The 26,647-nt window shown below is 36.8% G+C and overlaps 1 long non-coding RNA gene and 1 pseudogene across 2 annotated transcripts in view; one reads left to right on the forward strand and one right to left on the reverse strand.

Annotated features, from left to right (window-relative positions):
• The window catches only part of LOC143651497 (uncharacterized), a 153,388-nt gene that overhangs the window by 73,566 nt on the left and 53,175 nt on the right, over positions 1 to 26,647 (forward strand). For both annotated transcript variants that reach the window (XR_013159984.1, XR_013159982.1), the window contains exon 3: positions 13,764 to 13,930. This is a non-coding gene — a long non-coding RNA (uncharacterized LOC143651497). The remainder of the gene's footprint in view (positions 1 to 13,763; positions 13,931 to 26,647) is intronic.
• Positions 11,980 to 12,906, reverse strand: LOC143651495 (HAUS augmin-like complex subunit 1 pseudogene; annotated as a pseudogene).

The following is a 26,647-nucleotide window of genomic DNA, read 5'->3' on the forward strand; positions in this document are numbered from 1 at the left end:
AATGTGAATATTTAATGTCCTTTTATTCAGTGCTTACTGGAAAGCACCTTTTATTCGGTGCTTATTCAGAAAGTAATGCATTATTGGCCCATTAGTTTTCATAAAAGTGATGGTCCATGTTAAACTTGCCCTCCTGTAGTTTTGGAGCATTGCATTTTTCCTGATCTCTCATGGTAACAATGTTCTACTGCCTTCTTCCAACAGGATTCTATTTCTGCTCCTCTATTTTGACTACTTACACCTGTGAACAAATTGATTTTCAAAACACTTTAGATGTTAACTGATTTCCTGCCATCTCATCCATCTATTTTTATGGACATGTATCTGTTTGTGCTTCAGTTTTTAGTCTGCTCGTCAGACTACATTGTTTGGTATGTGTTGAATATCTACTATGTTTAGAAACATTTCTGAATGACAAGACTGACTTTTATTCATTTACATCCCATTCTAAATGTTCATGAAGTTATTCTTTTTTTCTTAAAATGTAAACTAAAATGGGTATCATTTTATCAGTACTCATAACTTCCTGATAATTCACCTGGGGCTTTTGGTACCACAGAAATTCATGTCACCCAAATCACTCTAATTCCTGTAGCTGTGATAAGTCCTCATATTATACTACATTTATCCTAACATATGAGCAGCAAAGACTTAAATGCCTTAGTGAAAGTAATCTAAAGGAAGATTTCTTTCAGGCAGAAAAATATAAAACCATTAAAAAAGAGAAACATTAATGAAAGTCTACTTTACAGAGAGGTGGGCAGTATTCAGGGAACAAATGAAAGATGGTGAGGTACCAAAGGGTTACACCCCAAAGCTGAACTGACAATGGAGGGAAATTGAGTTATCAGGGCCCAATGAGAGTGGGAAATTCTGAAGATGCAATTGTAGTCATGTGGGAATGCAGCACCTGCCAAAGATGCGGCCTTGATGCAGGAAGGGAACATGGAAGAAATAAGCCCCCTCTCTCTTCCCTCAAGTCCTGCGGGTACTTTTCATTGGCTGAACCCAACTGGAAATCAATGACAAAGATACCTTAGAGATGCAATCTCCAGGGCTCATCCTTCTGGGCACCTTACAGTACAGAGAACGGTGGAGAGTTCCAATAGAGGCATTAAGAGAATAACCAACTAGAGGTCTGGCAGCTCGAGAGGCCCCAGGAGTGGTATCTCTTTCACCAGGCTGGGCTTCACATTGACTATGTTTTTTCTTCTCCCTCTTGGTTTGAAAGCATCCAGTGCTTGCAGCACAGGAGCAACACTGTGTCTCCTCATGATGACCCTCCTAGTCATGGGATGAGGATCATGAAAGTGCTTTACTTGTTTCCCCATTCGAACAAGGACATGAAGAACACTTCTTGTAAATAGCACTTGACCTGCACACATTCCACTCATTAACATTTTCAAAAATCAATTTGTAACAGTCAGTTTCAGCCTTTACCTCAGAGGTATTTACCTCCTCCTAGGTGACCTCTCCAAGGACATCAGTAGCCACCATGGACTATTATCTTGAGGATTTTAATACCTTCCAGTTTTAAATTCTTAGTATTTTAAAAGGCTAGTTTCCATACCAGTCAATGATCAGTCATTCTCATCTATCATGCTGACTGGCTATGCCATCCCAAGCAAATTTCTTCCATGCCTAGTATTAGTTATTTGTCTCTGAGTTTTTGGCTTACTTCTAAAAATTCATGGTGGTTGCTGGTCCAAATTACTAGCTCACTGTAATGTACCCAAAGAGGCAGAGGTGAATGGTCCAACAACCCACACACCAAGCCTTCCAGAACAGCCTTTACTGGGGTTAATACTTAGATCAAGCAGCCATAAATGTGCAGGCTGTTTATAGCACTTCTCAGAGGCAGTGTCCTAGGATCTCTTGGGACCAGATATCAGACTTTGGTAAGGGATCCTGCCTTGGGGTGCTCTGCATTTAAGCCACATGTGATGGTTAGGTTCTGGTATCATCTTGGCCAGGCGATGGTGCCCAGTTGTCTGGTCAGACAAGCAGTAGTCTAACCATTACTACAAGGATATTTTGTGGCTGGTTGATGAACCAGAAGGCTGGTATATTAAATAATCAGTCAGTCAATCGCAAACAAAATAACCCAATCAATTGGGATTGATCCATTTGGTTGAAGACTTTTAAGGAGAAGAGAGAACTTCCACTGTTTTTTAGACAGCGAGTTTCTCCCACGGAGTTTGTTGAGACCCTGGAGTTGCCAGCCTCGCAGACTTCCTTATAGATTTTAGACTCTTGCATCCCCATGGTTTGTGAGACACTTTTATAAATCCTATATTTACAGATACCTCCTGTTGGTTCTGTATCTCTAAACTACACTGCATGATGACAGAAAGCATATCAGGTCTTCTTCTAGAGTGATTGACACTTGGAAGAACCTGGGCCTATACTCCTATCTCATCCTGATCTTAGCTAATAGAGCCGCAGAATTTCCTGGCATTATCAAAGGTCAGCTGCAACAGTACAACACTATAGAACAGTGGCATGAGCTACCGCCTCACATTCTACAAGGTTGATTATTTTAAGAACTCAGATGTAGTCAGTTTTCAAAGAAGCTATCCAGGAAGCCATCGCATACAGAGTCAGTCTTGGGAAAACTAACCCTTAACTCTTCTTTCTCTAATTTTTGGTGGTTTTCTCTTTTTTTGATTCTTATGTTAAACAAAGTTTAAATTAAAATTGTAAAAGTTGACACTATGGGATATTTTAAACTGATATTACTATTTTATCAATGTTTATATATTATAAATATATAAATAAATCATGTTTATGCTATATTATAAGACTGTAAAGTGATACTATAATAATACTATAATAATCATTTGAGCCTAATCAATTTAGGACCATAATTTCAATGTTCTGTTGCCATTTAGTTATGTTATCATTTCCTATTGGTAAATAATGATGTGGTTGAATCTTACACATATGTATATTTTGGAGTCATGTTCAATATTTTTATAAAATTCTGTCAGTCCAAAGGATATGCACATTTTATAAGCATGTATCCTTCATTATGGAATTATAGATACAACTTGAGTATATGAATCTAGTAACAGTTCTTAACCATTCAGAAATATCAGAAGGTAAGTAGCAGAGGATATATGTTTATATTAGTTCTGTCACCTAGGTCCAAGTAAATGTATCTTACAGGGCACTTGGTTATGGTGGAAAGCCTGAAGTTTCCCTAAGTAGCACTGGAAGTTTAAGACAAGTGTCTAGGACTAGAATGAACATGCAGCACACACTCAAAATTGGAGGATGTTTCATGTGGTTATATCTCTTCATTTCAAGATGATCATGCCATCCAAAAAACATAGATACAGTACTCTACAGATTTATAGAGTTAAGAAGAATGTCTACTCACACCTCTGTACTTATTCTTTCATCCAATAAATATTTTTTGAGCTAGTGTGACCAACTACTTCCATTTGCCTGGACCTGAGGGGCTTCCTGGAATACACAACTGTCAGTGCTAAAACTGATCGAGTCCCAGGTAAACCTAGAAGCACCTTATGCAGCTCTTAGGTATCATACATACAAAAGTTCTATTCTTATGAAACTGTGTGCTAGTGGAAGGAGATAGACCATTACTTAGATAAATCAGTGAAATATAGTATGTTGGATTGAGATAAATGCTAGTAAATGATATAATAGATATGAAGAGAGGTTCCTATATTGGGTAGGATGGCCAGGAAAAGTTCACTGAGAAGGGAGCATTTAAATATAAGCATGAAGCAAGTGAGATCTCAACAAGAGGACAAAAGGAAACAGAAGTCAGAGTCCCTGAGGCAATGGTAAATCTGATATGTTCTAAGAATATCAAAGAGAATAATCTGGCACGAGCTGAAAGACTGAGGGATATCACTCAGAAATGAGGTCAAGGAAATAATGAGGCTAGAAAACACTGGAGCAAATGGATCACTGAAAGGACTTTGTCTTTGGAACCTTTTGAGCAAAGCCATCACATGCTTTGATTTACATTTGGGAATCATTGTGACTGCTGTGTTGAAAGAGGCAAGGATGAAAGAACAGAAATATATTAGAAGGCCACTGCAATAACACAAGTCAAAGATGATGATGGCTGAAACCAGGTTGGTAAATGTAGAGATGATGGTGACAGGTCACATCCTGAACATAACGTTGATGCTAAAGAGGACAGATTTGCTAATGAATTAGACATTCTGTATGAAGGATATAGAACACTTGAAGGTGACTCTGATATTTGGAACCTAAGCAATCAAAATAATCAAGTAGCCTTCTGTTGAGATGAGGGTATTACTTTTGTTTTGCATGAGAGAAACAGAGTTGAAGGGGATCAGGGGAAATCAGAAATTCAGTTTTAGGCATATTAAGTGTATAAGTCCATGAGACCTACAACTGGAAATGTTGACTAAGAAGGTGGCTATATAAGACTAGAGTTAGAGGGGAAAAGGTGAGTTTATTACTGTTTAAAGTCATAACGTTAGGTGAATATAGATATAAAATGAAAACAATGCAAATACTGAACCCTGGGGTTCCCCCAAATTTAGCAATATGACAGAGCAAGGAACCACAGAAGTGCATCAGAGAAGGTGGAGAAAAAATAAAAGAATGTACTGTCCTGAAAACTAAGGAATTATCTCAAGGAGTAGAGATCAACCAATTACATCATCTGCTACTGATAGGTGAAACAAGGGGAGAACTAAAGATAGGTTAGCAAAGTAGAAGATTGCTGAGCAATGTGAGATCACAGGGGTCTTTGAAGAGAGTGGTTGCAGTAGAAAAGCCTGACTGAAGTGAATTCAAGAAAGAATGGAAGGAGGAAAATTGTAGAGAGCAAATATATAAGAAAGTCACAGGTGCTATGCTGAAAAAGGAAAATGATGGTGTAGATACACATTTAGAGTGGAATCATGGTTAAGAAAGTGTACTTTTTTTCTTTTTTAACTTTTTTTTATTCTATAGCATAACATATATACAAAGTAAAGAAATACAAAAGCAATACTTTTCAAAGCACTCTTCAACAAGTGAGTACAAGACAGATCCCAGAGTTCGTCATTTGCTACCATACAATCGTCTCAGATTTTTCCTTCTAACTGCTCTAGAATATAGGAGGCTAGAGAGCTTAAAAACTTTATCATCACAATTGACTTTTTTTCCTTCTTTTTTTTTTTGAACAATAATGTATATACAAAAAATGCTATAAATTTCAAAGGACAGCACCACAATTAGTTGTAGAATATATTTCAGACTTTGGAATGGGTTACAATTTCAGACCCTCTTCTAGCAGCTCTAAATTACAGGAGACTAAAAGAGATATCAGTTTAATGATTCAGCATTCATATTCATTTGTTAAGTCCTATCTTCTATGTATAATTCTACCACCACCTTTGATCTTCCCATACCTCTCTTTGAAGTTGTTTGGGCTATAGCAATTGCAAATTTTTGATATTAGGAGGGTCTGTCACTAATATGAGGTGGGGAGATGGAACTATCTGATAGAGAGGCTGGGCTAGATTTCCGGATTTATCTGGACCAGATAAGTTACTCTAGTGCCTGGAACCCTAGTGGAATCTTATATATTGCCCTAGGTGTTCTTTAGGATTGGCTGGAATAGTCCTGGTTGGGGGTTGGCAGTTATGATAGGTAAAAAGGTCTACCTGAAGCTTGTGTAAGAGCAACCTCCAGAGTAGCCTCTCGACTCTACTGAATTCTCTCTGCCACTGATGCTTTATTAATTACACTTCTTTTCCCCTGTTTGGTCAGGATGTAAGTGTTGATTCCATGGTGCCAGGACTGGATTCATCCCTGGGAGTCATCTCCTATGTTGCCAGGGAGACATTCACCCCTGGATGTCATGTCCCACATAGTGCGGACAGCAATGATTGAAAGAGGCAATTTTAAGATGGGAGAAAATGGCAATTGTGTATACTGCTCAGAAAGATTCAGAAAATTGGAGGAAAACTGATGAAGAAGCAGAGGGAAGGGATGATTCCAGAAGGAACCTGGAAGTTGGTGAGAGAGGGCAAATGTTAGGGTAGTATAACAGTCTTGAAAGCAAATAACAGAACCTACTATAGTGTAAAGCAAAAAAAAAAAAAAAAAAAAAATTGCAAGAGATATAAAGAGACTAACAGAATAACTAAGAAAGAAAGTAGAAACAGCACCAAAGTATATATTGTAGGACAGCCCCATTAGAGCCCCACTGCTGCTGCTCTGACCAATTGTGCTGTGACCTGGATGAATGGCTGGATACTTGACCACTGCTACTCACAGAAAGCTGCCTAACTCTGTCATTACCCTTAGCAAGAAGAATTCTGTGCAGTCTCTGCTTCCTTGTCCCTCTCTATATATCCAAGAAGAGTCTGATTGGATGAGTTAATGTCAAATACAATTACAAATAGCTGGAAGAGACATGGAAAAGAGAAGAGTGTCTGGCTTCTAATTTGAAGTGTGAACTTACATGAGGGTAGTTCCTGGAGCAAAGGAAAGATGGAGAAAGGTACACAGTGGTCAAAGAGGCATAGTGAATGTCTGCTATTGTTTGGTACTAATATTTCAGGACTGAAAGATTCATTAAAATTTTTAGTAAGAGAACTTAAAATACATACCCCAAATAATAAATTCCTAAAACTGGATTGTCTAATGTTAGTAATCTTTTTTTTTAAGTCAGTGATCTGTTTTTTCCTTCTCCTCACCTAAATATGCATACATATTCTTATTTTTATTCAGCATGAAATGGAATCAAAACTCATACATGGATGAATAGCAAAAATTAGTAAAGTGTTACCCTACTGTTTGGCATCAACTAAGTTAGGCAATTTTGGTTCAAAGTAAACACATGATGCTAAACACATTTTAAGATGCAGTGTTTGCGCTTGCCTGCTAACTTTACCTCTGAATAGTGATTCCCATTCCTAGAGCAATTGTTGGAATCTGTAGTCAAAGGAGATGTTTTGCATTAATTAATATATATTTAAAATATTCTTTAAAGCCTATATGTCTTTATGGGACCATCTAAGCAGTATCAAATATTTCATTATTTTGCTTAGTAATCTTTCAACAGAAAATTCCTTATTTAAAATGTGTCTATTTCTTTTTAAAGTCTCCATACCAACAACTGAATTAATATAAATGAATATTAAGATGTTTCTCTTTGGGATAATAAAGTCTTATGCTTTATACATTCAAAACTTTTAAGGAAAGATATCTTTTTTTTTTCCTTTCTAACCTAAAATAAGAATAATTAGAGTAAAAGGATACTTTCTGGTACAATATTTAAAATACAATATGAGCAAGGGATTTATCAAATTCTCAAATAAAAAATTGTTGAGTCAATATATCATTCTAGGTTCCAATTTAATTGTTAATGACTGTTCTTGTGGAATTAAATTCACTCAGCAGCTTTAGTTATTCAAATATTTCCATGCAAGAGGAAGTGGATATTGTATGCCCAAATGAGTTGTTACCTTTGTAAACACTCAGGCACCATTCCATGGATGCATTTTGACAAGTGACTTGAAAGGTTTTAGCTCCTCTGACAGCCACTTTTTCTCCACTGAGGAAAGCTTGGTGCTCAGAGACAAACCAACATCCTCCTTCCCACTGTGCACTTCCTCAGCACTACTACCTCTCCATTTTCCCCATCCCCTACTTCCTGTGGCCATGAGAGACTAAACTGAAGCATGATTATACCTCTCAGTAGGATCAGTGAATTAGCCTTGCGAAAAAAACTGGAATAGCAGGCACCAATCCTGACTCTCCAAATTAACTAAGAGGCAGGAGCCAAATCTCAGCAGAACAAGCAACCAAGGGGAAAGTTGGACCAGGCTGCAGGAAAGAATGACAAAAATAAGGCATTTGGTGTATGAGAACTTTTCTAATGTCATTGGTAGGGAAGGGAAATTGGGAAAGACCAGGAGGGCCAGGGACCACTCCGAACTCTCTGAAAATCCAAATCTGTAAAAGCATGTATGTGTTTGCCAGATGTCTCTATTTCTGTTTCTAATTGATGAAGGCTCTTACCATGTTAAATTTTCCCCAGCTCTAACAGTCATCTTATGTACTCACATGTACACATAAGCATACACAACCCACAACAAATTTAGACATTTATATTTGTTTGGGGTTAATACACATATATACGAATGTGTGTGTGTGTGTGTGTGTGTGTGTGTGTGTGTGTGTGTGTGTGTGTGCATATGAAGTTCAACTAATTGTTAGGAAAAAAGCAAAGCTTTTGGAGTCTGAAACCCCAGATATGAACATGGCTTCATCAATTCTTACTTGACCATATGACTTAATTTCTCTGTATCTCAAATTCCTCATCTAAATTGTGGGGAAAGTAATAACTCACTCAGAAGGTAAACAGAAGACAACAGTGGGTCATGTGTGTAAGTAAAGCCAGAGGCATGTTATAGAGGCAAAATCAAAACTTCCTTATCTTCCATTCTCCCTACCTTCTGGAAGTGAACATTGTGGGACTGGTATGAGTCACATAAAGAAAACATTTAACTACAGTAAGATAATTTAAATTGTGAAACAGGATGTGGAAGACAAAATTGCTGCACAGAATTTAGAATGTTCAATTTTGCTTGGGCAGTGTTTCTTGATCAAATGTTTTTAGATAGAAACAAAAGCCTATTGGGAGGACCCTGCTTTATCAGTATCCTTCAAACCTTATGGATGGTAGCATGTTTATTTTAATGAAGGATTTAACATGGTGAAGGGAAAGGGAATGACAAAACACTCTCAAACTACCCAGGAAGTAGGGCTGGAGTTGGAAGGAGGGATTCCTCCCAACCCCAAGACTGACAATACTTTTGCATGTTCACTCATTCAGAAATCATTAGGCAAATCCCATGGCTGGGCACGTGGTAAGAGGTAGGGCTATAGGGCAGAGAGAACATTAGAGCCTGATGTTGTGATCCAGCAGCCAGTGCAATAGTCAAGCCTCTGGCCCCTTAAAGGAAAGAGTGATTCTCAATGTAAAATGCTACATAATTTAGACAAGACGAGGAACCAGGAAAACGTCACTTTATATGATTGGCAATGATTGGAACTTTGAAAGAACAGTTTGGGAGAAAAGATATAAGAAGTTGGCTTAAAAAAGTACTGTTTGCTATTCAGCTTGGTATTTTGGCTTCTTGCATGATGCCTGGTGACTGGTTAATATTAATCACTCAACAAGAGGAGTGCAGATAAAGAAATGAAGGTTAAGAAAATATATTAAAGTTTTAAAAAAGATAGTAAATAAAAGGTGGTAAAGAAATAAGTAGGTAGAAAATGTGGATGATAGCAACATTTAGGTCACAATTTTGAGTACCGTAACAGAGTTTAGGATTTCAGTTCTCTTTATAAAAGCATTTCTGAGCATGGTAGTGGAAAGAAGTGAATGAATATACATATATGAAATAGAAAGGAGAGTAAGGATAGGGTGATGAGAATGCTAATAAAGGTGAGGATGAAGAGGAGAATTCAAAGAATGGAATGAGATAATTATGAGGTGTGAGCATTTGAAGCTGTATGTACCCCAGAAAAGCATGTTCTTTAAACTAATCCATTCCTATGGGTGTGGACGTATCATAAGTAGGATCTTTCAGTGAGGAGGATCTTAAATTGAGCAATAACTCATTTAATTTAGGATGGGTCTTAATCTTCTTACTCGAACCCATTGTAAGAGAATAAAAGACAGGGAGAACACATAGAAAAAGCCAGAGAAGCTAAGAAAGACAGAAGCTGAGAGAGGACACACAGAAAACAGGAAAAAAAAAAGTCAGAGATGGAATAGCCATAATCTGAAAATGATGAAACCTGGGAGACAAAACCAGCAGATGCTGGCATGTGCCTTCCTACATAATAGAGGAGGCATAGATTGCCAGCAGCCTTTCTTCAGGAAGAAAGTATTGTCAGGTTGATGCTTTGCTTTAGACATTTTCACAGCCTAAGAACTCTGGCATATAAGTTAAAAAGTCATCATTATAAAAGCCAATCCATTTCTGGTATATTGTATTTCATCAGCTTTAGCAAAGGAAACATGAAGTGATTTCTTATTCTACATCTGCGCTTTGCTAAGCTACATGGCAGAAGTTAATAAGAATTGGAAAAAATGAGAATGCTATATTCACAAAACACTTTAAAATAGTCAAGTTAATTATAATTAACATAACTTTGTTGGTAAGAAGAAAAATTGTGCCTCCCTCCACCACCATTTGCTACACATACAGATACCAAGACTGATAATTTGGAGTTGGTAGAAGGTCCAATAGGGTATGCTCAAAATACAACCTCAACTGAGTAGGGCACAGAGAAGGGACAGACTTTAGAGCCCCAGGGAATTTACTTATTCCATATAAAACACTTCAAATAAATGGGATAATAGCTAGGATGCTTCCCTAGCTTCTGAGTAATTAGCATGCCCTACATTCAGGAATGGATGTTAAAACTGATTTTAGATGTGTTAGTTTGAAGCTGTTATGTACTCCAGAAAAGACCATGTTCTTCCAGTCCATTCCTGTGAATGCAATCCTGTTATGGGTAGGACCTTTTGATTAAATTATTTCAATGGACATGCGATTCACCCCATTCAAGGTGGGTCTTAATCCTTTTACTGGAGTGATTTATAAGAGTGTAAAGGGCACACAGAGGAAGCCAAGATTGCCCAGAGAAGCTCCCCCTAGAAGATTATTGACTCAGAAAGGAGGTTCAAGAGAAACTTTAAATAAAGTTAGTCTTAAGTAGTTAGGCAGGGATTTCTAAAGTCCTTTTGAAGTAAAAAAAAAAAAAAATTCCCATTACAATAAAAAACATTACCTTACTAAATATACAAATTTGTACCTAAGGCCAAAATTGTCCAGCAGAACTTTCTGCAAAGGTAGTTGTGGTCTATATCTTTATGGTCCATTACCTTGAGTCATTAGTCACATGTGGCTATTGAAAACTTTACATGTGGTTAGTGAACTGCGGAAATAAAACTTTAATTAATTTAAATTAATTAAAATATTAACAACTACATGTGGTTAATGACTACCACATTGGTCAGTACTATTCCAGACTTCAAAAAGATCTGAGACAAGTTTGGGCTTAATCGTCTTGATTCTATCTCTACCAGTCCTTGTTCTCTCAGTAAGAAGTGAGAAACAACCAATGATGAAAATCTGTTATACTTAAGAGCACAATCCTAAAAGTAGCTCCTTAGCAGACTCATGTGAGCTTACAGAACCCATGCCTTGATATTTGGTCAAATGGAGAAATCAATATACTTTAGACTTAATTAAGAACTAATCACCTGGAGTTCATATTTTTAGCTTCCTGTATGGAGAGAGCTTAAATACAGAGAGTTCAGGCAGACTCAAAGAATAAAAGATGGAAAAGCATGGTAAATAAGCCTTAAAAGTAATGCTAAGATTTATGTAGTGATGATTACTTCTCAGACTATTGCTTATTTTTTTCCATATTTGTTTCTGGATTCCTATTTAAGCTCACAATTTGAGCTTTAGCAAATAGCATATGGCCAATATGTAGTAGTGTGTTTCACAGGCTATACATGGCCATTTCTTTGCCATTTTAAGCAGATAATGTTCACACGAAGATTTCATGGGGTTATGCTTATTGTTTAGCTTGTGGCTTTATTGATATCTTCATTATTACAGATAATAACTTCATAAATATTATTCTTATTTTCTTTACAAAATAATACATATTTATCCTTTGTTATTTTTAAATATTTTTATGTATATTAATCACCTTTCACGTAAATAGAACTGGAATTAAGAGGACTTGGTAAAAATTAGAGAAACAGCCAAAGTGTAAGATCAAATCATATATAGCTAACATTTTACCTGACATACATTTTTTTTTTAACCAAGAGAAAATGCTTTTTAATGAATACCATGCATTTAGGTACAAAACTGCAACACACAAATAGAAAAACATTCTATCAATAATAACATCAAAAGTAAGAACACAGAAACACAGAAATTAAGTTATTAAGAAATGTTAAGAGGAAAAACATTCTTTAAAGTCATATTCAATTGACTCTGTGAGGAAAAACAACATTCATTTGGCTCTGGTCACAGTTCCATCATGTCCACTTTCTTTGTAAGTTGGGTTTCAACGGTATCCAATTCTCGTTTTGCTTCTTCAATTTTCACTTGAGCAAGAGATGGATTCGGCATTAAATCTAAATAGGACTCTAGTTTTTCTTCAAAGGTATAGTCTGTCGTTTTAGTTCCGCCAGTTTCTCTGACAGTGCTACTAGTGACTGATGAGACAGAGAAGCATCCATGCCTCTGGCTGAAAGTTGCTCCTCTGCAGCCTTGATTCCAACTCTGAACTCGTCTGATTTTGCTTTTAGGAAGTCCATGTTCTGAAGACGACTGTCAACTTTGGCCTTTTCCATAGAGAGATGCAGCTCTGCCTTTTTGAGGTCCTCTCGTAGACCTTTTTCTAAGACTAAAGTTGCAGTTAAGTTTTTTTTTCAAGTTTGGTCAATTCAAGCTTGATTTCTTCATTTTTGGATTTGGTACGATAAAGATCAGAGGTCAAATCATTCACTGTGGGGATAAAACTAGCTAGTGAGGTATCCTTTGTTTCAAGCGCCATTGCACTGTCAACCAAAGCATTCAGATATCTGGAACTAGTGCTAGAGAGATTGGCAGAGTAAAAATTCACACTCTCCATGAGAAGTTCTTGAAGATGCTTGGCTTCTGATTCATATTCACTTGCTTTCTGTTTCAAGTCCTCTATTACCAGGGAGACATCCCTGTCCCGGGCCTTGTTCCGTTCTGAAAGGTGATATAAAATCTCTGTGGTCCGTGGATTCACCTCATATTATGGGATAGGATGATTTCCAAATATTTTTTTCAACCAGGCAGCGACCTGTGCTTCTTTCTCCTGGGGGCCGTCCATATCTGCCCCTGACATACATTTTTTATAGGAAGCTGATTTTTGTTTTGTTTTGTTTTGGTAAATTTTACTTTCACAACCCCTTCAAAAGCCTTGGGAAGGGGGCTGTTCCTACCCATTCATTACCCTAGGAAGTAGGTGGAGAGGAGTAGGCCAATATTGCATAGAATATTTCTCAGTTGGACAGGAGGGTACCTGCACATCATCAGGCCAATCTACGAGCTGAGAGTGATTAGCATTAAATTCAGGAGTAAGGGCAGACCATTCACTTTGTAACTTTACTTGTTCACTGTTTTGTCAGCATTATTTGGCACTTCTTTTTTAATCCTTTCCTATCTCCATAGAACTAAATATCCCATGTGTAGTCCTGAGAAAGGGTTCATGTAAACGTGTGACTTCAGCCAGCATACATCACACAGACCCACAGAGTGGATCCCTTGTTGCTGTATGAAATGGGCACTGGAAATGTAACCTAGAGGGGAATGTGGGTTACACAGAAAAATGAAGAGCAAGTTAACATAACTGCTTCTCCTAGAGGTTGCTGACCAATGCCATAGTCAGAGATGACCCACAGATGTGGCTTTTGCTAAGGTGCTAGTTTCTAGCAAATTCAGGTTTCCAGAGTAAAGTGTCCAGCAGTTGGTATATTCCAGCAGCATCAGCAAATATCAAAACAGCATTCCATCCCAGGAAGATAAGGCAGTAACACCAGGCGCTACCCAGTGGAAGCAGTATAAACTGCCAGCAGAAGCTTCTCCCAGTTCCTCTTCAAATTTATGACAGATATCCTTGCTTTCTCTTTGTAGAAATACAGTTCCATTTAGAATTCAAGAGTGATGCCACCATGTTGTTTCTTGCAGGAAGAATTTGAAGATATTCTTCTACATCTCAAAGATTTCCACAGTTGGTGAAGTTTCTTCTATAAGCTACAACAGGAACCCAAGCAATGTCATATGGACCTATCTCTTAGAACTGTGGAAAACTTGGCATATTTTCTTAAAATGTCAATGGAGCCTTACATTGAAAGGTAAGGATAATAGTCATGAATTTAAATTCTCAAGATCCTGCAAATAGCCAGGTTCATAAAACTAGATATCTTGGAGCCCAGCCCTTTACTTCCCAAATGAAATTATAAGGGAAATGGAGTTGGAAAACAAAATGCTTATTTCATGTCCCATTATATTAGGGGATGGCAAGGAAGTGTTATGTTAATATCATTACAGGGTCAGACTGCTTAGTTTCAACCTTCAGCCTTGACCATAATTTACTTTATAGATGCCTCTGTAAAAAGAGAATTATAATAATAGTACCTGCCCCATAGAGTTAGTGCAATTTTAAATGAAGTTAATGCATGTAAATACTTAAAAATACCTGGCACATGGAAGAACATTCAATAAAATATTTGCTATTATTTTTATGAGTATAAATGGTGTAAAATCAAACCCATTGGAATCAGTACTTGTGGTGGTTTGAAAGGATGTATGTACCCTAGAAAAGCCATGTGTTAATCTTAATCCCATTTTGTAAAGGCATTGTTTCTTCTAATCCCTATTCAGTACTGTATGTTTGAAACTAATTAGATCATCTCCCTGGAGATGTGATTTAGGGAGCCACATCTTGATGTGATCTTGATGAGATCTTGGGTAATCAAGAGTGATTGTTAAAATGGATTTGGTGGAGATATGTCTGCACTCATTTGGGGGTTCTTATAAAAGAGGAAACATTTTTGAGAAGAGGATTTTCAGATAGAGCAGAGAAGAATGACACAGCCTCAAGAAGCAGAGAGAAACAGCCAGCAACCTTGGAGATAAAAAAGGAAAATACCTCCCAGGGAGCTTTATGAAACAGGAAGCCAGGAGAGAAAGCTAGCAGATGACGCCATGTTCGCCGCATGACCTTCCAGATGAGTGAGAAACCCTGACCGTGTTCCCAATGTGCCTTTCCAAATGCGAGAGAAACTCTGACTGTGTTCGGCGTGTGCTCTGCCACTTGAAAGAGAATCCCTGAACTTCATCAGCCTTCTTGAACCAAGGTATCTTTCCCTAGATGCCTTAGATTGGACATTTCTATAGACTTCTTTTATTTGGGACATTTTCTCGGCCTTAGAACTGTAAACTAGCAACTCATTAAATTATCTTTTTTAAAAGTCATTCTGTTTCTGGTATATTGCATTCTGGCAGTTAGCAAACTAATACAGTACTGGTTCCAGAGATTAATATAGAAGTGTCAAAAGGAAGCATGTTTTACCAATTCACTGACCACTACTGATCCCTTATGGAGTCTTCATTTATAAAAGTCATTAAGCTTATGTCAAATTATTCCAGAAGATGATATACTCTTTTTTCCCCTTACATTCCCATTTGATTCTTTGAAGATCTTTGACTTTATGGAGTTTTCATTGAGAATGAAACATACTGTAGTTATAGAGACTCTGCTAGCAAGCTCTACTTCCCATTAACCTTTTGTGCAGTAAAAAAACCTTGGGCTAGAATGCTATGAATTAAATTTATGAAGTTTTCCTTATTTGCTTTGCTTCTCTCCACACCATTCATACAAGAATGGACATATACTCTCTAAATTCATTATTAAACAGTATTTTTTTGGAAAGGACCATTCAGCATCTGATGAACACAAACATGAAACTAGTAAGGATTTTAAATGCACTTATGATCTCTGATATATCATCTGCATTCAGGAAATAGCAGAGTGGTCATGCTGAGGGGGGGAAACAGTCACAGGGGCTATGAATGCTGTTTTCAGCTGAGAAAAGCTATTTTAAGAGACTTTGGGTAAGGAAAAGTCGTTTGTGGAAAATTACATAGCTTTTATTTTGCATTCTGTTGTTTGAATACAAATGAGGTTAACGGAAATATTCTCGACAACACTGGAAAACTTATAACTGAAGATCGTAAGGTTCTGTTGTCTTGAACTGAAAATTCTGAGTAAGAGTTAAATACTGGGTAACCCAATCTCCTCACCAAGAGCATTCCCAAGAAACTTCGTGGTGAAAAAGAGAAAATAGCCAATATGTTCATTTGGCATTAAAATATTAATTATAACTTTGACATTACTGAAACCTGGTCATGCTTTACCAATGGAGAAAGTAAAGACAGGAAATATTAAATGATTTGTCTCGAGCTTCAATGTTATTTTATCAATAGAACTAGAGCTTCATTCTTTTTACTTATCTTAAAAATTATCTTTCATGAAATTTCCATTTAATTATTTCAATTACATTGTCAGTTCTTTTAACCCATGAATTTCTCATTTATGTTCCTTTTTGATGTAATGCTCAGCTACAGGAAATATACTTTCTGGTGTATTTCTCAGGAAGAAAAATAATGACGCATTGTTTTTATTGTTCATATACTTTTCACCCATCTTCTATGTGAACAGCTATCTGAGTATGTATTTCTCTCAGCATGTCTTTCAAAATTCTATACATATAGCTTCAGAATTTGTGACTTTTAATCACTCAGAATGTGATTCAACCTAGATATTAAGTTTTTAGTAACTAGATGCTTGAAAGATTTTTTTTCTCCTTTAAGTCTCAAACATTTCCCCAGGCATAGATAGCTGTTGATAACATTGTATTAATTTTTAATGATATTCTATGAATTCTTTTAACCTGTACTCTAAATCTTTCCATAAACTCAAAGAAAAATGTTTTCAGTACATTTTTGAATGATGCTTCCTCTTCAATTTGTACTACTCATCTGTCATCACATTTATTAGTATTTAATCCCTGTTGTCTTTACATTCTAGGGGAGTCTTTCTAAGTTTTCTTTTACTTCTTCATTCCCTTTCCTAGCTCTTTTATTTGTGTCATTTGCTGTCATTGATGCACATTATAAATCTGTTACTCTATTTTAATATCCCTACTATTTTTTACTATTTCCTTCAAAAATGGGTCTCTCATTTTGAGTCCCTGTGACCTCTTATTTACAGCTCCCCTAATTTATTGTGGCAATGTACTATTGCATCAGTTTTCAGTATACTAGGCATACTTCTCAAATATTTGTTACTACTTTTCCTTCACTATAATTTCAAAGGTCTAATGCAGTTCTTGCATTCTATTTACTCATCCCTGAACTGAATAGCATGAGGTCTGTGCAGCATTTGGCAACACAGGCTAGTAGAATGTTTTTAACACTCCCTGTTGTTTATGTGAAGATAAAGTTTCCCACCTTCTCATTTCCCATCTCTAAAAGTAAAGACATTATGCCTAATAGTTATCCATGCCCAGGTTAGTTGTCCTTGGGTCTTTCCCAGCTTAAATTTTCCAGTTCTCTGACTTATACTTTAGATATAGATATAGGTTTTCAGCCTATAGTATTTGCTGCTTCCCATGTTCTTATCTCCACCCCCAGTTATTTAACTTTCATTTAGGTCCCTACCATAAAAAGATAGCATGACTGCAATCATCCCTTTCTTCTTATTAGTCAGTGTTGTATATTGAAAGCTGTAATCCAGAGAAAGGGAGGTGATTTAGGCTTCATGTCTTTCTTTCCCACTTCTTTATTCATTCAGTTTTTATATAAGTATAGTCTCATTATGTTTGTTTGTTTCTTTCTTTTACTTTAGGTTACATTTCAATACTGCATTGTTTACTTGATTACTTAAGTTGTCTTACCTTTGTTCAACTGGAAAGTAAGGATGTGCTCAAAAGCATAAAAGGAAAGAGGCATATCAGAAGGACACAATAGTCTGTTGGAAACAGATTGTTATTGTGAGGATATTGCATGGATTTAAATCATCATCAGTTAATTGACATATTGCTGATTATATCTACAATCAACAAAGGAGATTGTCTTTAACAATGAACAAAGGTAAGACAACTTAAGTAACTTTCCAGGTTTATTTTATATATTTGCTGCCCTTGCCACATAATGGGCCATTTCTCAAAAGAACTCTCATTCCTGTTATTGTAGAATGATATTTAGAAACAAAGTTATGGGTGCTTGCTTTTTATGTTTTTCAAACCCTATGATAATGGACTAATGTTTAATTACATGAACACTTGAAATTCAAATCAGTTCATGCTCATAGTTTACTTTTCTGCTAAACTACTCAGTAATATGTTAACACAGATCAAAAATGATGAGAGATATATGCAATGCTTAAGTTTATATGTCAGCCTGGCTACGTTATGGTGTCCAATTGTTTTGGTCAAGTCACCACTTGCCTGATTGTTATTGTGAGGATATTACATGGATTTAAATCATCATCAGTTAATTGCACATATTGCTGATTATATCTACAATCAACAAAGGAAATTGTCTTTAACAATGACGGAAGTTGAATCCATTGAAGACCCTAATGGGAAAACGGATGATTTCTGCAGTTAGAAAGAATTTCTATCTCTACTTCAGCCAGCCAGCTTCTCTTGGGGAATTTATTAAAACATCATTGAAGTTCCCAACTCTTTGCTCTCCCTGTGGAAGTCAGATTTGACAATCCCCATGTTCTTATGAGCTAATTCTTATAATAAATAATATATATATATATATCCATATATATCCATCCTGTTGATTCTGTTTGTTTGGAGAACTCTACCACAATATGGTAACACGAGTGGTTCTTGAAAACACAATCTTAAAGATGAGATTTCTGAGTTGGTTCTGGGGTTGTAGCCTGAAATATGATTAGATTCAAAACCACTAATGATTCTAAGTCCAAAGATCAAGATGGACCAGATAATTCATGATGGAAATTGGAAATTGAGATAAGTATAATATACTCACTGGGGGTGGTGGGAGGGTGGTTCAATGGCAAAATTCTCACCTGCCATGGTGGAGACCTGGGTTTGATTCCCAGTGCCTGCCCATGCAAAAAAGAATTATATAATCATTGGATACTACTCCTTTAATGCTTATAAAAGGCAAGGTTCTGAGTAACAGAATATTTGATACCTTAGCAAGGTTTTGTGGAGTCAAAAGTAAAATGTTGTTGCCTGGTTGTTATTAAATATGCTGTATACAGTTGTTAAAGAAAGGGATAAGCTCAAGGATTCAAATTCTTCCCTGAAGTGCTTCATGAAGGGCATGAAACTTTCTCTGTGTGCCCTGGAAAGAAATTCATTTCTTATAGATGCAGACTTGAGATTTCTGAAAAACACACCAAGAGGCTCATTGTGCAAGTGGCTGAACTATAGTGTAAATTTAATTCACAACCTTACAAAGTGTCTGCTGTTAATATTAGAGTATTGATGGGGAAGGAAAGGGATCCTGAAAATTGGAATGGGAACATGTAGGCCGATAAATGATGTTAAATGATGTTAATAGGGACACTGAAACCCAACATTCTGCTGAGTCTTCTCTGCCACATTAAACCTGTAATGATCTGTCCTGAGGAATCAGCAATCCCACTTCAACTGAAGAGGTTAACCCTGCTGTGCCTGATATACCTACAAATACCTCCCATGAGAAAAAAGTTCTCACACTTCTGAGTGAAGAGATTAATTCTGTTTCCCCAAATAGAACTGCAGTGGAATGTCCTTAGTTAGTTGGCTTCCAGATCTATAAATAGACTGAAGTCCCAACATGCCCCAAAAGGTGAGGTACAAAGTATGACCCATGAGGAGGTATACCACATGCCAAAAGAACCGCATTATTTTTCCTATTTTTAGAGACAGAAATCAAGGGAACATATTTTGGAATAGATATTAAGTTTATGGGATAATGGTGGAAGGAGCTGAATTTATTGTTATTGGTTCATTAACCTGAGATGTGGGATTAAATGCTGTAGCTCTAGGATTAGAAAGGGCTTTAACAGTTTTTTGGGATAGTTGACTGCAGCATGGACCAAAATGTGGCCTACATTACCTGAAGTCAAAATACCATAACTTTCCTGATATTATGTAAATAAGGGGACCCAAATTCTTACAGAGATTGGAATGTTAGAGTGGATTCATCATGTGAGACCTACTCCTCCATCCCAGGAATGTCCAGAGGACATACCTTTCACCAGGATTATGAGGAGTAAATTGTGAGAATAGCTCCATTACCCCTGAAGATCTCTGAAATCATTCTTCTGTATAAGTCAAATATTACTGTGATAACTTCTATTACTATACTTGGATTCATAACCCAGTGAGGTTGTTTATATCCAGAATAAGCAAAAGCCAAGTGGCAGCACTCAGACAACAAACATATGGGTGTGGCTACCATCATGGACAGCAAAGCAGTTATCAGACTATCTGATTCACAGAAAGCTGCAGTGTTGGCCAGTAGATTATGAGGTACCTACAAGTGAACTAGATGGGCAGTCTGCTAAATTCTCACTTGAAACCATCTAAGTGGAAAGGTTCTAGGACAAGTGAGAAAAAGTCTATCTTGAATCACAGAAATAGGGAGCCATGGCCCCTCACTCTCCCAGACTTGAGACAAATTATAGACACAGAATGCCTTTAATGAAGGGAAGAATGGGTCTCCTCAGGGCAGAACTCTGGTACATAGCTAACAATTTATACTGTTAATATTCCAGCCATCCCCAGAGTGACCAGTGTCCTTTTACCCAGGTGACTGTATATCAAGAAAAAGGAAATGACCAGACATTTTGAGGATTAGTAGACAGTGGCTTGAAACTGGCATTAATTCCAGGAGACCTAAAACTTCATTATGGTTTAGCAGTCCAAGTTCTGGTTTATGAGATAAGGTTATCAATGAAATTATATCTCAGGTCCGTCTCACAGTGGATCCAGTGTGTCCCCAGACCCTGATTATTTTCCCGGTTCTAGAATGCTCAATTGGAATAGTAATTCTGAGCAACTATTTGGTTGCTCCCTATTTGGTTTCCTGACTTGTGGATGAGGCCTATTTTGGTAGGAAAGGCCAAGTGGAAGCCACTGTAACTGTTTCTACTTAGAAAAATAGTAAATCAAAAGCAATACTGCATTCCTTGAGAGATTACAAAGATTAGTGCTATGATCAAGTACTGGAAGGATACAGAGGTAGTGATTCCTACTATATCCCTATTAACCTCTCCTAGTTGGCTTTTCCAGAAAACAGATGAATGGTAGAGATGACAATGGTTATTTGTAAATTTTTAAATTTGTAAATTTAACGAGGTGGTAGCTCCTATTCCAGCTACTGTTCCAAATGTGGTATATTGCTCGAGTAAATCAACATATCTTCTGGGATGTAGTGTTATATACGGGTATTGAACCTGAAATTGTTTTTTTCTTGATACCTGTTATTAAGACCTCCAGAAACAGTTTGCCTTCAGCTTGCAAGGCTAGCAATACATCTCCACTATCAGACCCCAGGGTAACATCAATTTTCCATCCCTATGTAATAATCTAGTGTGCAGGGACCTTCATCACCTTTCCCTTCCAAAAGATATCATGCTGGTCCATTATAATGACAACAGGTTGATTGAATATAGTGAGCAAGAAATAGCAACTACTCTAGAATTGTTGGTAAGGCAATTGTATAACAGAAGGTGTAAGATAAATCCAACAAAATTCAAGGTTCTTCCACCTAAGTGAAATTTTTTGGCATACAATGGTGTGCCTGACTTTATCCTAAAGTTAAGGATAAGCTGTTGCATCTGACATATCCAAAAAAAAAAGAAGCACAATGCCTAGTTGACCTTTTTGGATTTTGGAGGCAACATATTCCTCATTTGGGTATGCTATTCCAGCCCATTTACCAAGTAACCCAAAGCTCCTGGTTTTGTTGTAAGGCCAGAATAAAAGGAGGCACTGCAAGAGGTCCAAGCTGCCATGCAAACTGATCTGCCTCTTGGACCATATGATCCATCAGATCCAATGCTTATAGAACTTTCAGTAGCAAATAGAGATACTGTTTCAAGTCCTTGGTAGGTCCCATTAAAAGAATCACAGCACAGATCTTAATATTTTGGAGATATCCCTGATGTCCTCATAGGATAACTACCTTCCTTTTGTGATACATTTTTGGCATGCTAGTGGGCTTTAGTAAAGGCTGAATACTTAACCATGGGCTACCCAGTTGCAATGAGACATGAGTTGCCTATCTAAATGGGGTGTTGTCTAATTCATTGTTTCAGTTTCAAAGCTGCTCAAGCAAATACTGTGGAATGGATTAGATAAAATAAAAGGAGATTATTAGCTCACAGTTTTAAGGTTAAAATAAAGTTCAAATCAAGGTGTCATAAATGCAATGCTTTCTTCCCCCAAAATGGCAATCTAGGGCTGGTTGGTGGTCATCCTTCACTCTAGTTTGTCACATGGCAGGGCACATAGTGGTGACTGTAGTTCCCTCCCTTCTCTTCTGGATTCCATTAGCGTTTAGCCTCTGGCTGCTTCCTCTGTGACTTTCTCTATGTCTGAATTTCATGCTTTTATGAAGAACTCCAGTAACAGGATTAAGACTTATCCTGACTGAGGTGTGCCATGCCTTAATTGAAGTAACCTCACTAGAAGGGCCTATTTGCAATAGTCCACACCCACAATAATGGATTAGGTTTAAGAACATATTTTTCTTGGGTACAGAAAGCTTCAAATGACCACACACACTAAGCCATAATGTTGGATGTACACAGTAGAACTACGTCATCAAATAGAAATGTTATATACAAGATTGGGCTTGAGCAGACCCTGATGCACCAAATAAGTTACATGTGGGAGTAGTTCAAAATGCCCACTTGTCTTCTGCCAAAACCACCATCTGTGGACTCAAGAATGCCTTATCCACCATAATGGTGTTCTACACAGTATTAATGCTATAAAATAATTTTTTCACAGCAAATGAATCATGGGAAAGATATATGTTCATGGAATTCATGGTCTTTCCATGTTCCCCAGCACCCTGAAGCAGCTGAATTGTTAGAACAGTAGAACTGGTTATTGAATGCTCATTTATGGTGCCAACTAAGTGGCAATACTTTGCAGGTCTGGGGAAACATTCTCCAGGAGGCTGTGTATGTTCTAAACCAGTGTCCACTCTAGTGTGCTATTTCTTCCACAGCCTGGATTACGCCTAAGAATCAAGGACTGGAAATGGGAATATCATCAGTTACTATCACCTCCAGTGATCCACTAGAAATTTTCACAACCTTAAGCTCTGCTGGTCTACAGGTCATAGTTCCAAATGAGACAGTGATTTCCTCCAAAAGACAGAACAATGATTCCATTAAACTGGAATTTATGACTGCTATTCAGACACTTTGGGCTTCTCACACCTCTTAAAAAGTAAGCAAAGAAAGAATATACCATACTGGCTGGGGCTATTGATCCTGATTATCAAAGGGAAATAAGACTGAAACTACACAATGGAGGTAAAGAATGGTTTACCTGGAATACAGGAGATCGCTCAAGGAAATATGCAACAACCCAATCCAGACAGGACTACTAAAGCCCAGATCCTTCAGAATTGAAGGTTTGGGTCGTGTCATCAGGCAAAGAACCAAGACCAGCTGAGATGCTTGCTGAGGATAAAGGGGATATGGAATGGGTAGTGGAAGCAAGTAGTTACAAATATAAGCTATGCCCACATGACCAGCATCAGAAATAAGAATCATAATAGTTATAAGTATTTCTTCCTTATTTTGTTATGAATATGTTTGTATATATAAAGCAAATATCAGAAATGGGTTGGGTTTTACAGTGTGGATTTATTAGCCTATAATTACCATTCCAAGGCTGTGAAAATTTCCAATTCAAAGGATCAACAGGAAGATACCTGAACTCTGAAGACAGGTGCTGGCATTTGGGGTATCTCTGTCACATGGCAAAGCCCATAGCCAGCATCTGCTGCTCCTTCTTTCCCAGGTTTTGCTGTTTTCACTTTCTGGCTGCTCCTTCTCACAGCTTCTTTGGGTGCTTCTCTGAATTTTGTCTTAGGTTCTGTATGCGTTTTGTCTTTTTCTAAAGGACTCCAGTAAAATTTAAAACCACCTTCGGGAAACTCCTCAACTGAAATACCTTAGTCAAAAGGTATCACCTACAATAGGTTTGCACCCACAAGAATAGATTAAAAGAACATAGCCTTTTTCTAGGGTACATAACAGCTTCAAACCACCACACCATATTATTCCTTTATCATGGAACATAGATTGTATTAACTTTATGCCATAGTATTTAAATCACAGTGTATCATGTTCAGAAAGTCAGTATTATCCCAAGTTCTTGCATCCTATTCTGGGGAAAGAGTTAGTATAATCTCAAGTGCATAGAGGACAGACGAGATATGTTAGATAAAAGTATGACTGGTATTGTTTATAGTTAGTGGTTAAGAATGGCTTAAAGAGATGTAGATTGGTACCAAGGTGCCAAGGGGTGAACTGTGATGGTTAAGTTCAAGAGTCTCCTTAGCTGGAATAGGATATCTAGGCATTTGGTCAAGCAAGCACTGGCCTGGTTGTTACTGTGAGGATATTCTCTGGATTTGAAAATCATTAGTCAGCTAATCGCATCTATGGTTGATTGCATCTATAATGAGAGAAACCTTATCCAATCAGTTGAAGGTCTAAAAGGTGAACTGATGATTTCAGTAGTCAGTCATTTCCTGTAATATATTATATACATATTTTATTTTTTATTAATGCATTATATGTATATATATAAATTGTCAGTCCTGTTTCACTTGAGAATCCTCACTAATACAATATGGCCTCTGATTTACATGTTTCAACATAATTTGATATTTTACTATTCCATATAATCCAACTTTTAGTATTTCACATTGTAAGGATTTGTTTGAACAAAACAATAAATTTGAAATGCTTATGAAAACAAATCAAAGGTAGCATAATTTTTCACTTTAAAAATGTCAGCCAACAGAAAATATCTTTTCATTATGGAATATGTCTATAAAATAATTTTTTTGCTTTAGTCTTTGAATAAAAGATCAGAATCAAAAGCTTTGACATGATAAAAATGCCTACTGTTTTTTGTTAGTTTGCTTGTTTGTTTTTGTCTTTTATAGCATGATACCTATATCATAAAAATAATTTAGTACAGTATTGTTGGTATCTCTTATAAAACCTATAAAATAACTTATGGACACAGACAATAAGTAATAGGCCATGGAGAGGGGAATTAGCATGGAATCAGTAGAAAAAAAAACTAGCTTCATTTGAACTTCAGAAATATACATGGAGTGAAAATCTAAAGATAATGGTACTGTGTTTGGAACTGGAATATATGGGTTCAATTCTGATTCCACAGAAAGCTATCTATGTAACCGTTGGCAAGTTATTTAACAGACCTGACCTGCAGATTTCTTATTGAAAGCAGAAACAAATTTCCTGCTCAGATTACTCCCTAGTACTATTTTGAGATTATTAAGATAATGCATAGGTGAGCGATCTGTAAATTGCAAAATGCTACGCAAATGTAAATTAGCTTTGTTATTATTAATGAAGAAACATCAAAACCTTATAAATAAGAACTGGAATTCATGGAGTGAAGGGGAATGGTAGATAATGGGGTGATTTTTTTCTTTCTTTTTTTTTGCATAGGCAGGCATGGGGACTCGAACCTGGGTCTCCGGCATGGCAGGCAAGAATTCTGCCACTGCCACCATTGCACTACTTGAGGTGATTTTAATAGTATTCCTGTGAAACACAGTGGCTAGCTCAGTGCAGCAACAATCCAAGTCAGTAAAAACACTTGAGTAAAAGTGAATAACTTTAGAAATATGGTACTTTTCTTTCTGTTTCTGCTGTCACTGTCCTCATTCTGCTGTCACTGCCCTCATTTCACTGATTAGCAACAACCAATGACTCCTCATCACTATAGAAACAGTTCTAATCTTTTTGATGCAGTGGACCTTTTAACTACAACTCACCTTTCCATTTCTATTTTCCACCATTCCATCACACAATTTTTTTCCTCAACTAAAATTCACTATACCTTTTTTGTAATGAATATGCACTATTTTAGCTGCTTCTATTTAAGAATATAGGTAGTAGTGATCATGCATAATTAACAAGTATTTGTTTAACTTTTGCTAAATTGTACGTTGTAATTGTACATGAAAGGAAATAAATGGAAGTTTGAGTACATATTTTCAAATTACTTACATTTGCAATGAGCAGAGGAAAATTACTCAGAAGAAGCAAAAGATCATAGATTATAATAGATAAAATATTGGTTTACATCATCAGGTTTATCAAAAACAGAGCAAAAATATTGCTGATGGATGAGAGGAAGTTTTGGGGGTAATTAAGACTTGAGTCGGATCTTGAATGATGGCAGTGTATCAACAGCATTCAAGCAGATATTCTAATTCAGAAGAAAAGTTGGAAAATACAGGTTGGGCAACATTATTTTTGTTTATTCATTCTTCATGCTTTCATTTATTCATTAATTTGACAAATATTTACTGAGCATCTACTATGCACACTAGGGTTCTCCAGAGGAACACAACTGACAGGATCTATCTATCTGCCTATCTGTCTATCTATCTATGTGTTTACAGATATATTTTTAATGTAAATATTATGAGATTTTCCATAGGAATTGGCTCACACAAATCTGGGGATGGGCAAATCCAAATTACATACGGTAGGCCACAAGCTGAAAACTCTGATGAAAGTTTTCTATGAAATCCCCAGGCAAAGCTAGTTGGCTGAAGTAGAGATGGAAGTTCTCCCTTCCAGCTGCTGAAACCATCATTTCTCCTTTAAAGACCTTCAACTGATTGCATAAGAACCCTCCTATTATTGAAGGCAGTGTCCTCAGTTGATTGTAAATATAGTCGGCTGTAGGTATGATCAACCAACTGATGATCTAAGTCCACAAATACTCTCACAGCGA

Source organism: Tamandua tetradactyla, chromosome 12 (assembly GCF_023851605.1).
Source record: "Tamandua tetradactyla isolate mTamTet1 chromosome 12, mTamTet1.pri, whole genome shotgun sequence".
Taxonomy (NCBI): Eukaryota; Metazoa; Chordata; class Mammalia; order Pilosa; family Myrmecophagidae; genus Tamandua; species Tamandua tetradactyla.